The 12,307-nt window shown below is 38.1% G+C and overlaps 1 protein-coding gene across 2 annotated transcripts in view; it reads left to right on the top strand.

Annotated features, from left to right (window-relative positions):
• The window catches only part of LOC122834204 (membrane-associated guanylate kinase, WW and PDZ domain-containing protein 3-like), a 140,590-nt gene that overhangs the window by 1,615 nt on the left and 126,668 nt on the right, over positions 1–12,307 (top strand). The window lies entirely within an intron of this gene.

The raw sequence follows: 12,307 nt of genomic DNA, 5'->3' as shown, positions 1-12,307 counted from the left end.
TCTCGAACAGTTTCGCCAAAAATCAGGCTTCTGTATCTTAAGTGTTGGCTGAAATCTGTGGAATTTATTAGGAATGATGTTGCCTCCCCCCTCTGGTTTGAATACAACCCCTTTACGTTGAATAGGGCTGCTTTGGGTCTTAAGCTGGATATGCTTTTCTTTGAATATGTGCTGGAGCTGGAATATCTGAACATCAACTGAGATTGTTCAAAAGGTTACTTCAGCATCATCATCATCATCAGCAGCAGCTGAGTCTCAAAACCTCAGGCCAGAATCCCTGAATATTAGCTGCATGGGTGGACACACATAAGAATGTGTGTTTACCAGCAGCTCTACTATAATTTATTTAATAATGTATTGATTTTTTTTAACATCTTTTCTAAGCAGAAAGGAAAAGAAAAATGCTTAAATAAATAAATGAGTCGTGCATGCACATGATTGTGTGTGTCTTTCATGGCTCTGCACTCCTCAGAGCTACTAACACCATGCTCTCTGCCCGACTAACCAAGGATGATTAATAAAGAGCATGGAGAATTGAGCCAGCAAAGGGGGAGAAAGACACAAAGCAACAGAGAGAGACTGGGAGAAAAATCCACCCAGCCTTTGGCTCCAGGCTGGACTCCCACACAAGGCTGTTTTTCCTCTTCAGAGCTCACAGGGAAGTAATAGTGACAAAGACGGTGAAATCCCCCATCACTTTATTTTTCACTGTCATCCTTAGCAGCATAAACATACTGTTGTTTAATCTTGTGCTTAATGATAAGTTAGCCGAAAAAAATCCCTCTCCCACCCCTGGCATCAGTGTAGAGGTGGGGCTGCTACACGTTCTTATTACACATCTTGCACATCTGCATTATGAGTATACATACTTGTGTGGTAACCTTATGTTTAATTCACACCTCTTGCATAATTGAGTCAGCCAGTGGATTTTCTCCACTCAGTTGGAGGTTGGGGGCCTGGGGGATCAGCTGTTACCAGGAAGCCCGGAGAGCTGCCGATAACACGGCCGTGCTGACAGCAACCGGGGGAAGAGTCCCTTGATCCACCAGATGTTCTGCCTTGCTCTTCCCAGTATACCCTTGTGGTGTGCTTGAATCAACCTCTGGAGATGGTATGCTTCCTGTGCTGTTGCTGCCAGTGGTGCTGACAGCTGGGGCGGAGCTTGGAGAGAGGATGGAGAGGGTGTGTGGATGCGAAGACTGAAATTGGGATTTGGGGCAAGGATAAAGAGACAGGATGCACTGTGCAAGTCACTACATGAGCTGTTATCTCTCTCTGTTATTGATCGGAGAGGAGTGCGGGGTGAAAGAGTTGCACACTGTCTTTCCTCTAGTTTTCTATAGCTTCCTGGTGTATATCATATATTCTCTAGTGGTTGCTAAAAGGTTTCTCTTTACTTCCATGTGGGGCAGATGTGGATCAGTGGGTCATGCAGGAGCTCCATGTATCATAGAGTTCTTATTCAAGACATAAAACCTACATCGTCCCTAAAATCTTGTAGAAATTAGAGACTTGTTGTTGTAACAAATATTCCCTGGACATTTTTATTTTCTAAAATAAAAATGTTCAAATTGATCCAGCCTCAAGACTTTATTGTTGACAAAGTTGTGGACATGCAAATTTCCTTCCTGTCTTTAAACTCACCTCGATTAAAAGCTCTGTGCAGAGTGGAGATATCTTTTTCTGCTTGCATCCCAAGCTAAACATTGAAATGAATATCTTCATGATTGACATCCCAAAATGTCTTTTTTCCCACATGTATGCTCTGTTCTGCCTCGTATATGTCTGCACAGCTGCAATCACTGTGCAGCCGAACGTAGGCACAACCTGAAGTCATTTATGTGCAGCTGAAAGGATGATGACTCTGACAGCAAATAAATAATTTCACATTGCAGTGCATGGTGGAGCTGGTGCAACAAGGCTTCTTTTGTCTTTTGGTAGGCTAATATTAGCTGTGTGAATATATGAAACACATGTAAACAAGATGTCTTATTTGTACTGATGCATTCTGCCTTTTTTGTAGTTCCAGACAGAGTTCAATACATGTACAAATATAATCACCGGCTACTTTATTAGGTACACCCTGCTACTACCAGGTTAGATCCTCTATTGCCTTTAGAGTTGTCTTATGTGTGTGTTAACTCTATTAAACAATGTGTTGGAAATATTCTTCATAAGTTTTGATCCAAAGTGACTTGCTAGCATGATGTAGCTAGCTGCTGACAACTTTTCTGCACCACAATTTTATTGTAAATCTTTTTTTTTTGTATACCACACCCAAAAGCTCCTCATTAGGACAGTAACTTTTATGCCTCCAGAAAAGTTACTGTCATGTTCAAGAAGCCAGTTTGAGATGTATTGTGACATGGTGCAATATCCTGCTAGAAATAGTCACAAGAATGTTTAGCTATTTGTGATGACATGCAATTGAACAGGTGAACCCAATAAAGTAGGTACTGTATCTTTAAAATATTTTCCAGCAAGCTTGCTAATTCCTTGGAGCATATTAGTTTCATTGGCTAATTTTACTGTTAATTGTATTTAATTCCAAAGTAAAATTGCAGGATTAGTTAATTTAAGTCTGCACTAATTCTGTTACGTACAACAGTTTGTTCCCCACTCTTGATTACAGCTGTATTTACCTGCCTCTGCTTACACACAGCAGTGCGTTTTCCATTACCTGTTGATCATGCCAATAAAGAAGAATACAGACTGACATGAGCCTCTAAGCCAATGTATCAAACAGCAATAGAGTGTGGGTTAATCACATTAATGCACCGCTCATATCACAAAGTGCCTCTCATTGGAATCACGCTCTTGACAGGCTATGCTTTGTCGCAAAGAAGAGATTTGCAGTCAGCTGTTTAAAAAAAGGGATGAGAGTAAGAGTGGGAATACAGACTCAAGGATCTGTGGTCAAATCAGTGAAGACATGTTCTTGCCTCAGATGTTTCTTGCAGTGAGCTGAGAAAATCAGCACAGCCATTTTATATACTGCTCCTCTGGCACTTATAAGAAAGTAATTTAAAGCTACAGGACCTTTTTCTTATTGACTTTAAAGCGATTGCGTTTTTTTTTTTTCCAGATTTACAAAGACAATCCTCGTTGAACTGTTTTGTCTGTGTCACTGATGGTTTTAACAAATTTTACTCGGAACCTGGGTGTTGATGTAATATATTGTGCATTTAGACAGTCGTCTACTCTACACTATTAGAGTGAAATACATTTTGCATAAAAAAAGAGGCAATGCAGTTGATTGAAATATAGAAGATGTTAATGCTTTGCAGAATGCCCTCAAAATTTTGCATCAGTCTGTGTCTTCCTATTATGTACCTGGAAGCAAATGCTCTGGGTTGCTTTCATGGACAGACAACCATTCTACTAGTTTGCATGTTTCAACCCAACAGATGCAAATGTGTTTGCTCGACGACTGCTGCAAAGCTGCGTATTTAAAGTTTTAGAGGGTTTTTCCTGGCTTCCAGGGTTTCCATGTTTTCAGTTCATGTAGCTGTAATAAAATTAGGGAAAACCACAGAGGCTTTCACTTATCGGCTGTACGTCATACAGGATTCCTTGTGTGCTTTTAATCTTGTAATAGAAATGAATGTGTGGTGGAAGCAGTGAGCTTTCTTTCAATGGCACCTTGACAACAATAAAAGCAGATCTGATGTTGAAGATTAGTTAACTGGAGTGAATTGATTCTCAAAATGCTCTGAAATTAACTGATGCATGTTTTGATGTTTGTTGAGAGTGCTGAAGTTAAAATAATTCAAAAGTCAGTCTGGTTTCTGACTGAGGAAAATTATTCTTTGTCCTGAAATCGTCAGTGAAGGATGCGTTTTGATGATAATGAAGATGCAGTCAGTCAGAAATACAATGTTCTAAAGATACAACTTAAAATGCATTACTAATGATTCTTTATTTCACCAGTTACATAGAAAGTAAAAATATTCTGCAACACAGTAAACAATAATTGGATCCAATATATATTTGAAACAGAAGCAAAATATTTGTTGATGGTCACATAAAACCAGTTGTTAAAAGGTTTTTAAACAACCAAAGTAAAAGCTATAATCATGCTTTTGGGTCTGGCTTGCATTCATTCTCAATTAAAATAATCTTTGTTATTTTATTATTATTATTATTATTATTATTATTATTATTATTATTATTATTATTATTATTATTATTATTATTATTATTATTATTATTATTATTTATAATAATAATACATTTTATTTGTAGGCGCCTTTCTGGACACTCAAGGTCACCTTACATAATTTGACATAAGAAACACAGAATTTAAATCTATAGTAAGTTAGTACAAAACAATATTTAAAAAAGACAATGGAATTGCATTCAAAGACCAAGCTACTTGAAACAGATGGGTTTTGAGTTTGGACTTGAAGTGTGGCAAAGAGTCAATGTTACGGAGATCAGGTGGGAGTGAGGTCCAGAGTTTGGGAGCCAAGCGGCTGAATGCTACGCTCCCCATAGTAACAAGACGGACACGGAGAACAGTGAGATGAACAGAAGAAGAGGATCTGAGGGTACGGGTGGGTGTAGCAATGTGAAGGAGGTCCAAAAGATATGGGGTGCGAGGTTGTGAACCGCTTTGAAAATTAGGAGTATTTTATTGTTGATGCAATATGAAATGGGAAGCCAATGGAGCTGTTGTAGAACAGGCGTGATGTGCTGAATTGAAGGGGCCCGTGTGATGATACAAGCAGCTGAATTTTGAACCAATTGTAATTTATGGAGAGTTTTCTGTGGCAGACCAAAGAGAAGAGAATTAAAGTAATCTAAACGAGAAGTGACCAGACTGTGGACCAGGATAGCAGTGGAGTGAGGAGTGCGAGAAGGACAGAGATGATGAATATTTCGGAGAAGAAAGTAGGCTAACCGAGTGATATTATTGACATTTGAGGCAAAGGAGAGCGTGCTATCAAGGCTGAATGAAATACCAAAACTGTAGTCAGCTTTTGCCTTTTGATGTTGCATATATTATATAACATGGTGGAATAAACAACATGGTATGTTTTTCCTTTGTTTTTGTTGTTTCTTTAACATCCTTGTAACATTTTTGTCTGTTTGGTTCTCAGTATATCATCCTACAAAACATTTTGTTGATGTACAGCTTGTTTGTCCTTTGTGTCTCTCATCAAGCAACTCCAGAATGTGCCTGAGGCGGTTGTCAGGCAAGTGGTGAAGTGCTGCAGTCCTTCTTCACACACATGTACACGCACTCGCACTAAAACACACTGCATCCCAGTGGGGTTTACCGGATATTTTAGCCTCTTACTCCAACCTTATGTGTCAAAACAGAGTGCAGAAGTTTAATCTAAACTTAACATTTTCCCAAAACAAATTGGAAGCTTGTGTCCACATGGTAGCGTACAGATGGCAGCATAATTTTGTTGGCATCTCTGGTAAAGATCTATAGAAAAGCTTTAAAATAAATCCATATCTTTCCAGTATTCTAGCCTTTCAATTAAGAATGTAATTAAAAATGTAAAACAATTTTAACTTTTACCAAGCACATTTATTTAAGACAATAGTTTTTCTGTTGGGTCCAATTAATAGTAAGCCTCCCTTTAAAATAAGTATAATCAAAGCATGCATTTTAAGTTTGTTCTTTACATTTTCTGCTGCTATGTGTCTAGTTAATTGAAATTAGTAATGCATAACTTTACTCTCCCCTGAGGTATAAGTACAATGTGACTTTGCCACCACGCACAATGGGTGTGAGAACTGTAGCAACCAGTGGCTTCTTGGGCAGGTCATTAAATTTTAAACCATTTGATACTATGTAAAAGTATCAAATAGTTGAATGGTATTTCATGAAATACCACAGTTATTTTATGAAAGCTTTTTCTTTTGAACCATCACAAACATGTAGAGATTGCCAAATTATACTCTAATCTTTACTTTACTGGATCTTTGGGCAGATGAGGCCAAGATTGAGTTTTTACGGAAGAGGATTAGGGCCACCAAAAAAAAAAGAATTCTGACTTTAAAGTCAGATTTTTATTTATTTTTTTCTGTGGCCCTAATCCTCTTCCGTAAGTTTTGACATAAAACAACAACAAAAAGAGGATGTAGAAAGTCCCAGTGTTTGGTATAGTAAAGGTAATTTTATTTATATAGCACATTTTCAGCAACAAGGTAATACAAAGTGCTTTACAGGAATTAAAGGGAAATACAAACAAAATAACAAACCAAAGGAAAGAGCAAAAGAAGAAAAAGCTACTAATTTTGATCCAAAGTAAATAAATTAGATACTCCTATTTAGGGTTGGTAGATAAGTGTAGGTAAGTATCCTCTGGAATAGGAGTCTAAAAAGTTGTTGCTAAAGGTATCTTTTCTGGGCTCCAAGTTATAATCCTTGTTCTGGGTTGCTAAATAAGAGTAAGTAAGTAAGTATCCTCTGGACTTCTGGGTTGCTAGATAAGTATATGTAAGTAATCTCTGGATACTTAGTAGAGTCTCTGCTGCCGTTGGGCTGGGTCTTTCAGCAGTGTAATGATCCAAAACATTTGAACAAATCAGCAAAGTAATGGTTCAACGGACACAAAATCTGTTTTCCTCTATGGCCAGCTCAGTTCCCAGACCTAAATCCTTTCGATAACCTTAGCAATGAAATGAAGACAGAAGAGTATAAGAGAGGACCCAGGACTCTGGACCGACGATAGACTGTGCAAAGGAGAACGGTCAAAGATCCTGTCCAACTGGCATAAATGGGGTTGTATTGACAGCCCCATTTATGAAATTGTTGTTTTTGTTGTAAACAACAATTTCAATATTTAGTTTATTAATTTAATAATTTTATCAAACTAAAAACTAGCTTTGTCAAGCCTTTCTATACATTTTTACCAAGACTACCAACAAATCTGTTTATATACGACAACATATTGGAATGTAGGAAAGCTGGAGTCCTCACTGAAATATACCACACTTGTATCATATTTGTATATCTGCAATTAAAATAGTGTTCCAAAATCTCAAAATGGTACAGAGTTTCTCAGAAAGCCCTTAAATACAAATGTAACAGTGAGTTCAACAAAATTTGTTAAATTCTGTGTTTTAAGGCATTTTCAACTTGGAATAAGAAAAAAGCATGAAAAGAAATATAGGCTTAGATTTACTTTATTTTCCACTTATTTTTATTATGATTCTAATAACATTCTTACAGCGGTTCTCCATTATTGGAAATACCAGTTTTTCAAAATTGCTTTGCATCATAGCTGAGAGAACTTCCAGAAGAGATGTGAGGGCAGTGGAGGTGGGGAATTTGATGTTGGAAGGCAGATGGTGTTGTGATGCAACTACAAAACGAGTTAAAAGTTTTTCCCTCCCTCACTCCAAGTACTCAATAATTCAGTTTTCTTTTGTTTCAGAGCTGGATACTCCATTAATGTGCATGTGTATGTGTGTGATAACTGCTGGAATTAGAGTAAAGCGGTGGGCTAGAGTGAAAAAGCACAGCGTGACTCCCAGTTCCCAACCCTCTTTCATTATTCCCACTTTAATCAAATTGGCGCTGCTCTTGTTACACACTCCACCAGCACCTGCAACAATCTCAACGTAAACAGCATGCTTGATGAGGTGGCTTGGAGCTGACACTGGGTGTTTTGAGATCGATGATGAAGAGCGTTTTATTGTGATTGCCTTGTGAATGTGAAAATGAACATAAAAATCTATGTGGTTAAGTTTGTGCTCCTGGGACTTGGGAGGTTGAGTATGTTGCAAACAACCTCAGTCTCAAATTAGTGCTGCACAGTTACTACAATAGTTATTTTTTTACATTTTTATTTTGTTTGAAATAAGCAATAATGGATTTTTACAATATCCATCAAAACCGTTTTAAAACAATTTTCAGGTGGAATGATGACATATAGCTTTTCCTACATGGATTTTAATAAAGAGTAATGAGGAAAATTTGTAACATGTTGAAAAATAACAGTGTAAACAGTTTTTTTTTTGCTCGATACCACAGTTATTTCATTGACACTTGGTCTCAATGGAAGCAGGGAACAGTGGACACTGGTTATATAGCTTGAGCTTAATGAACAATAAGTGTGTGGGGGATCAGCACAAGCAAACAAAATAATCTCTGCAACTCATATCTAGATTATATGGAGAAAAAAGCTCATTATGGGACATTGCATCTTCAGTGTTAGAGATTTGTCTCCTTAATTGCATTTTCTACAGCCGCTCACAATAGCAGTGGCCATGAAACTATAAAGCATACAAATAGCATTTGGGTGTTTACACTGTTTCCTCAGGGATATATCTCTTTTTATCAGTGGGGGCTGTGGTGGATTTATCTTCCTGTGTGCCCCGAGTCCCTGTTCCAATTAAACACTCATCTTATCTTAACATGCGATAGTGTGTAAATGACAATATAATGACTGTTTCTAATGCAGAGCTTTTAAACAAGTGTTTATTAGGTGGTTAAATTTTATTTTGTTATGTTTTAGTTGTATGTTGTTTGTTTTGATTGTGAAACATAGGAAGATGGGGCTTTCATTGCTAAACGGGCAGATGAAGAATAATGGGCACTGGAAGAAACTATTTCTTGCTTTGATCGGCATTTTATTTGCTTTTGCTTCCCACTGTTTTCCAGTTTAAAACATTTTTTTCTCATTTTGTCTGCATGTCTGAGCCTTAATGTCCAAATGACACAAAAATATATTATTTAATGCTCCTTTATTTTTCAATTTTGCCTTCACCACTCATTAAAAAAATAAAAAATAAACAAAACATTCTCCTTAGTAACAGAAAAATTGTTTAGCCCTAGTGAGATCAGTATTTTCTTGCCACCAGAAATAGGGACTAAAATACGCAACTTTGACTCAAGTTGTTCTTAATTTGCAGAAACAAAAACTCGAGATTTGACTTGGACATCTGGGACTCGAGTCTTATAAATAATTATCTCCTATAATCCTGGGTTAACGTAAGCTGCTAACTTTGGAACATTTTAGTAAATGACTAATGATGTTCACTCTGATACACTGCACTTTATACAGATTAATGGTTGCCATGGTAACATTAAGCACAGTATGTATGGGTTCTCTGTAATACTCTCAGTAGTATCTGCCAGTAAATGGAGTTAACTGATGGCCCCAGATTTGTCTTTTTCTATTTAATGCTACCACTGAGTGAGTATCAACAGTCAGTAAGCTACAGACTGCTGCCCTGTTAAAAGGTGCATTTGATTTATTAACATGGGACATTTGAAGACCATGGACTTCCACAATAGTACACAGATATCTCTTTATATTAATAATGACCCCACAGTATTTTCTCTATCTTGACTCTGATGTTATTGTCTAGCTGTCAAGCTAAAGTCATAACATGATGCTTAATTTTTCAAATTAAAACCACTTCATTTTTGGTTCATTTAGATATCTAACATTAGCTTATGTTAACCTATTTCTGTTATTACTCTGAACATGCATATTCATATTTTTACTTTATTCACTTTTAAAACCATAAACACCCATTAACAACAGTTGTTTACATGTTGAATCGAATATTCTGAAAAAGATAAAGATATTAAATTTCCCAAATTCAAAACCCAAGAGCAGTGCAGTGTCCAAGGAAGACTAGATGGTGTTTATCCATAGCTAAATGCCAATTTCAGATATTACAGTCTTAAGACTTGTGTTGGACTCTGAGCAAATACGATCTTTGCTTGGCACACAAAGACCCAATAAAATAGCAAAAATAATATCATGACTGGCTCTGTAATCCCCTTAAGATGTTTTTATTTGATAGATGGACAATCCGAAGATCTGTGTCACACATCTGTGTGTCCCTTGTGTGTTTATTGCCTCTTTTCTCTAACTGCATCAGTCATGTTCTGGAAGTGTGAAACCAAATCTTTTTGGGGGAGGTAAACAACATGAGTGTGTCTTTGTCAGTCTCTGGGAGCACACTGGAGGGGATGACTGGACTGGCTCGACTCCTCCGTCTGGGTCTCTTGTTTGTTTTACCAGAGGCTCAGCAGACATATGGCAGCTGACTGACCTGGCACGTTAATGGCATTGTTTTTATTTTACAGCGACCACTGCAAGCAATAATCTCGGCATCTCACATTTAGCTGCATTTGGTGATGCCACCCTTGTCACTTCCCCACCTTTCTATTATCCAGATGTGCTTTATGCTTCAGCAGGTGTTTATCATTGCAAGGAATGCTCTCAGGTCACCTCTAGACAGCTCACAGGTAATGGGCCTTGACATCTGAATTAGTCTGCCCCAACAAAAGACATTTAGTAGGAGCTTTGGAGGCTGAGAGTGATGCTCCCAAGTGGACATAAACAGCAATGGCAGTGATGTGTCTGAGGGGTGCTATTGCAGTGGTCATGATGAGATGCTTCCCAGAAATATAATTGACCTCAAACTGGTTGCAGTAAGGATTTACGGATGATAGAAGGAACATTGGGGGGTGATGGGGTTGCTATAATTATGTGTTTACACTTTAGATACAGCTGTCAGAACAGCAAACTAAGCTACAGGCACCATAAACATTGTAGACAACACAGGGCTGAGATTTTAAACCATTTCCTTTTTCTGTCTCTCAGTGTCCTGGCTGTGTGAGTGGCTGGGCCAGCTGTTATGCTCATCCCCACTCCAGCTTCTTTATTATTCCTTGGTTGTGTGATTCGCTGTGTGCTTGTGGCGGCGGGGGAACGGCCGGCTTTGTGGAATTTTAATAACGGCGAGCTGGTGCCAAGCTTTCCATTCGCCGCTTGCTTTGGGCGTGCAGCTGAATGCCAATGAGACATTAGGGTTGAAGCGGAATGGATCGGATCAGGCTGTGGCAGGCGGGATCTCGGTGGCTGGAGAGCCCTTTGCGCAGTCAGAAGTGTGCATGTCGGCTCCCAGAGGCGGCGCAGCGTGAGGCACTCTGTCTCAGGGTTATCTCAGCGCACCTCATCGCCGGCGCGCCCTCTGTTGTGCTTCTCTGTCAAGAGGGAGATAATCTAAGTGAATTCTGTTCTGCTTTGATGCCAAACTCTTTGTGTATAACAAACTGACCCTGAGAAGGAGGGATATTAGATTAAACCTGAAAGACCTTGATTCAGTAATGATACACTGATAAACTTCTCTTCTCTTCTCTTCTCTTCTCTTCTCTTCTCTTCTCTTCTCTTCTCTTCTCTTCTCTTCTTCTTCTTCTTCTTCTTCTTCTTCTTCTTCTTCTTCTTCTTCTCTTCTCTTCTCTTCTCTTCTCTTCTCTTCTCTTCTCTTCTCTTCTCTTCTCTTCTCTTCTCTTCTCTTCTCTTCTCTTCTGGAAAACTGGAAATCAGTAGACTAACAAAAAGCCTGATCAGTACATTCTCACTTTATGCTTTATCTTTTGTTATAAAATCTAAGTACTTATTTTAGTTCCTTTATCTTTCTATTACTATATAGAAATTACCTGAATACATAAAAAAATCCATCATAATGGATGTTATTTTTGTCTCATTGTATAAACCACTGAGCAAAAATAAACAAAAAAGTGTTAAACCTTATCACCTTAATAAATAAATAAAAAAATCAACAGATCACTTCTTTTGCAGACTAATAAAACAGGACTTTCTAATAGACTGTAAATGGACAACTGTGGTTCTTTGGTTTTCTTGGACAAGCAGAATCTCTCTCTCTCTCTTGCTCTCTCTCTCACACACTCACACACACTCTGTCATGTTAATCTGTCTCTTTCGCAGCATGCACGTGGGTCTCCACATGCTGCAGATGTTGTTAGCGGTGGGATGGAAAGATGGGAGGATGCAGAAGGCCCAGTTACCCAGTCATTGCCTAATCTGATTACAGATGGCTTCATGCAGACTGTTGATGGGCAGGCATTGGGAAAGGGACAGATGGGCGAGCCTTGGCTGTTAACAGCTGTGGTTGATTCTGTTGTGTAATGTGCAGTGGCGGGTCAAGAAGAAGAGTTCATGTAATGTCTTTCTACTTAATTTTCTTGTAAAGGTACCATGTCATGTCTTTTGAGTTGGCCACACACACATTGGATATGCCGTCAGCGAGAGCTATCTTTATCCAGATCACTTTGAATGGTTTCTGGACTTCAGTTATAGTCTCAACCAATAAGTGGTTTCACAACTTTGCCCATTCTTATTGTTGTGTTTATTTATGGAAAAACTGCCAGCAGATGTGAACAGTTTTTTCTAAGATAAGAAATACTTGATCAAGGTTGTCCCATTTTGATTAATTTAGAGGCCCAAAAATCTTTTAAATGCCCCAAATCAGTTAATGTTGTTTTAATGTTTGTGTGTTTTTTTTTTTAGCTTAGTTAATC

Source organism: Gambusia affinis, linkage group LG07 (assembly GCF_019740435.1).
Source record: "Gambusia affinis linkage group LG07, SWU_Gaff_1.0, whole genome shotgun sequence".
NCBI lineage: Eukaryota > Metazoa > Chordata > Actinopteri > Cyprinodontiformes > Poeciliidae > Gambusia > Gambusia affinis.
The sequence above is the reverse complement of the archived record's forward strand: the minus strand, read 5'-3'. Positions and strand labels throughout refer to the sequence as shown.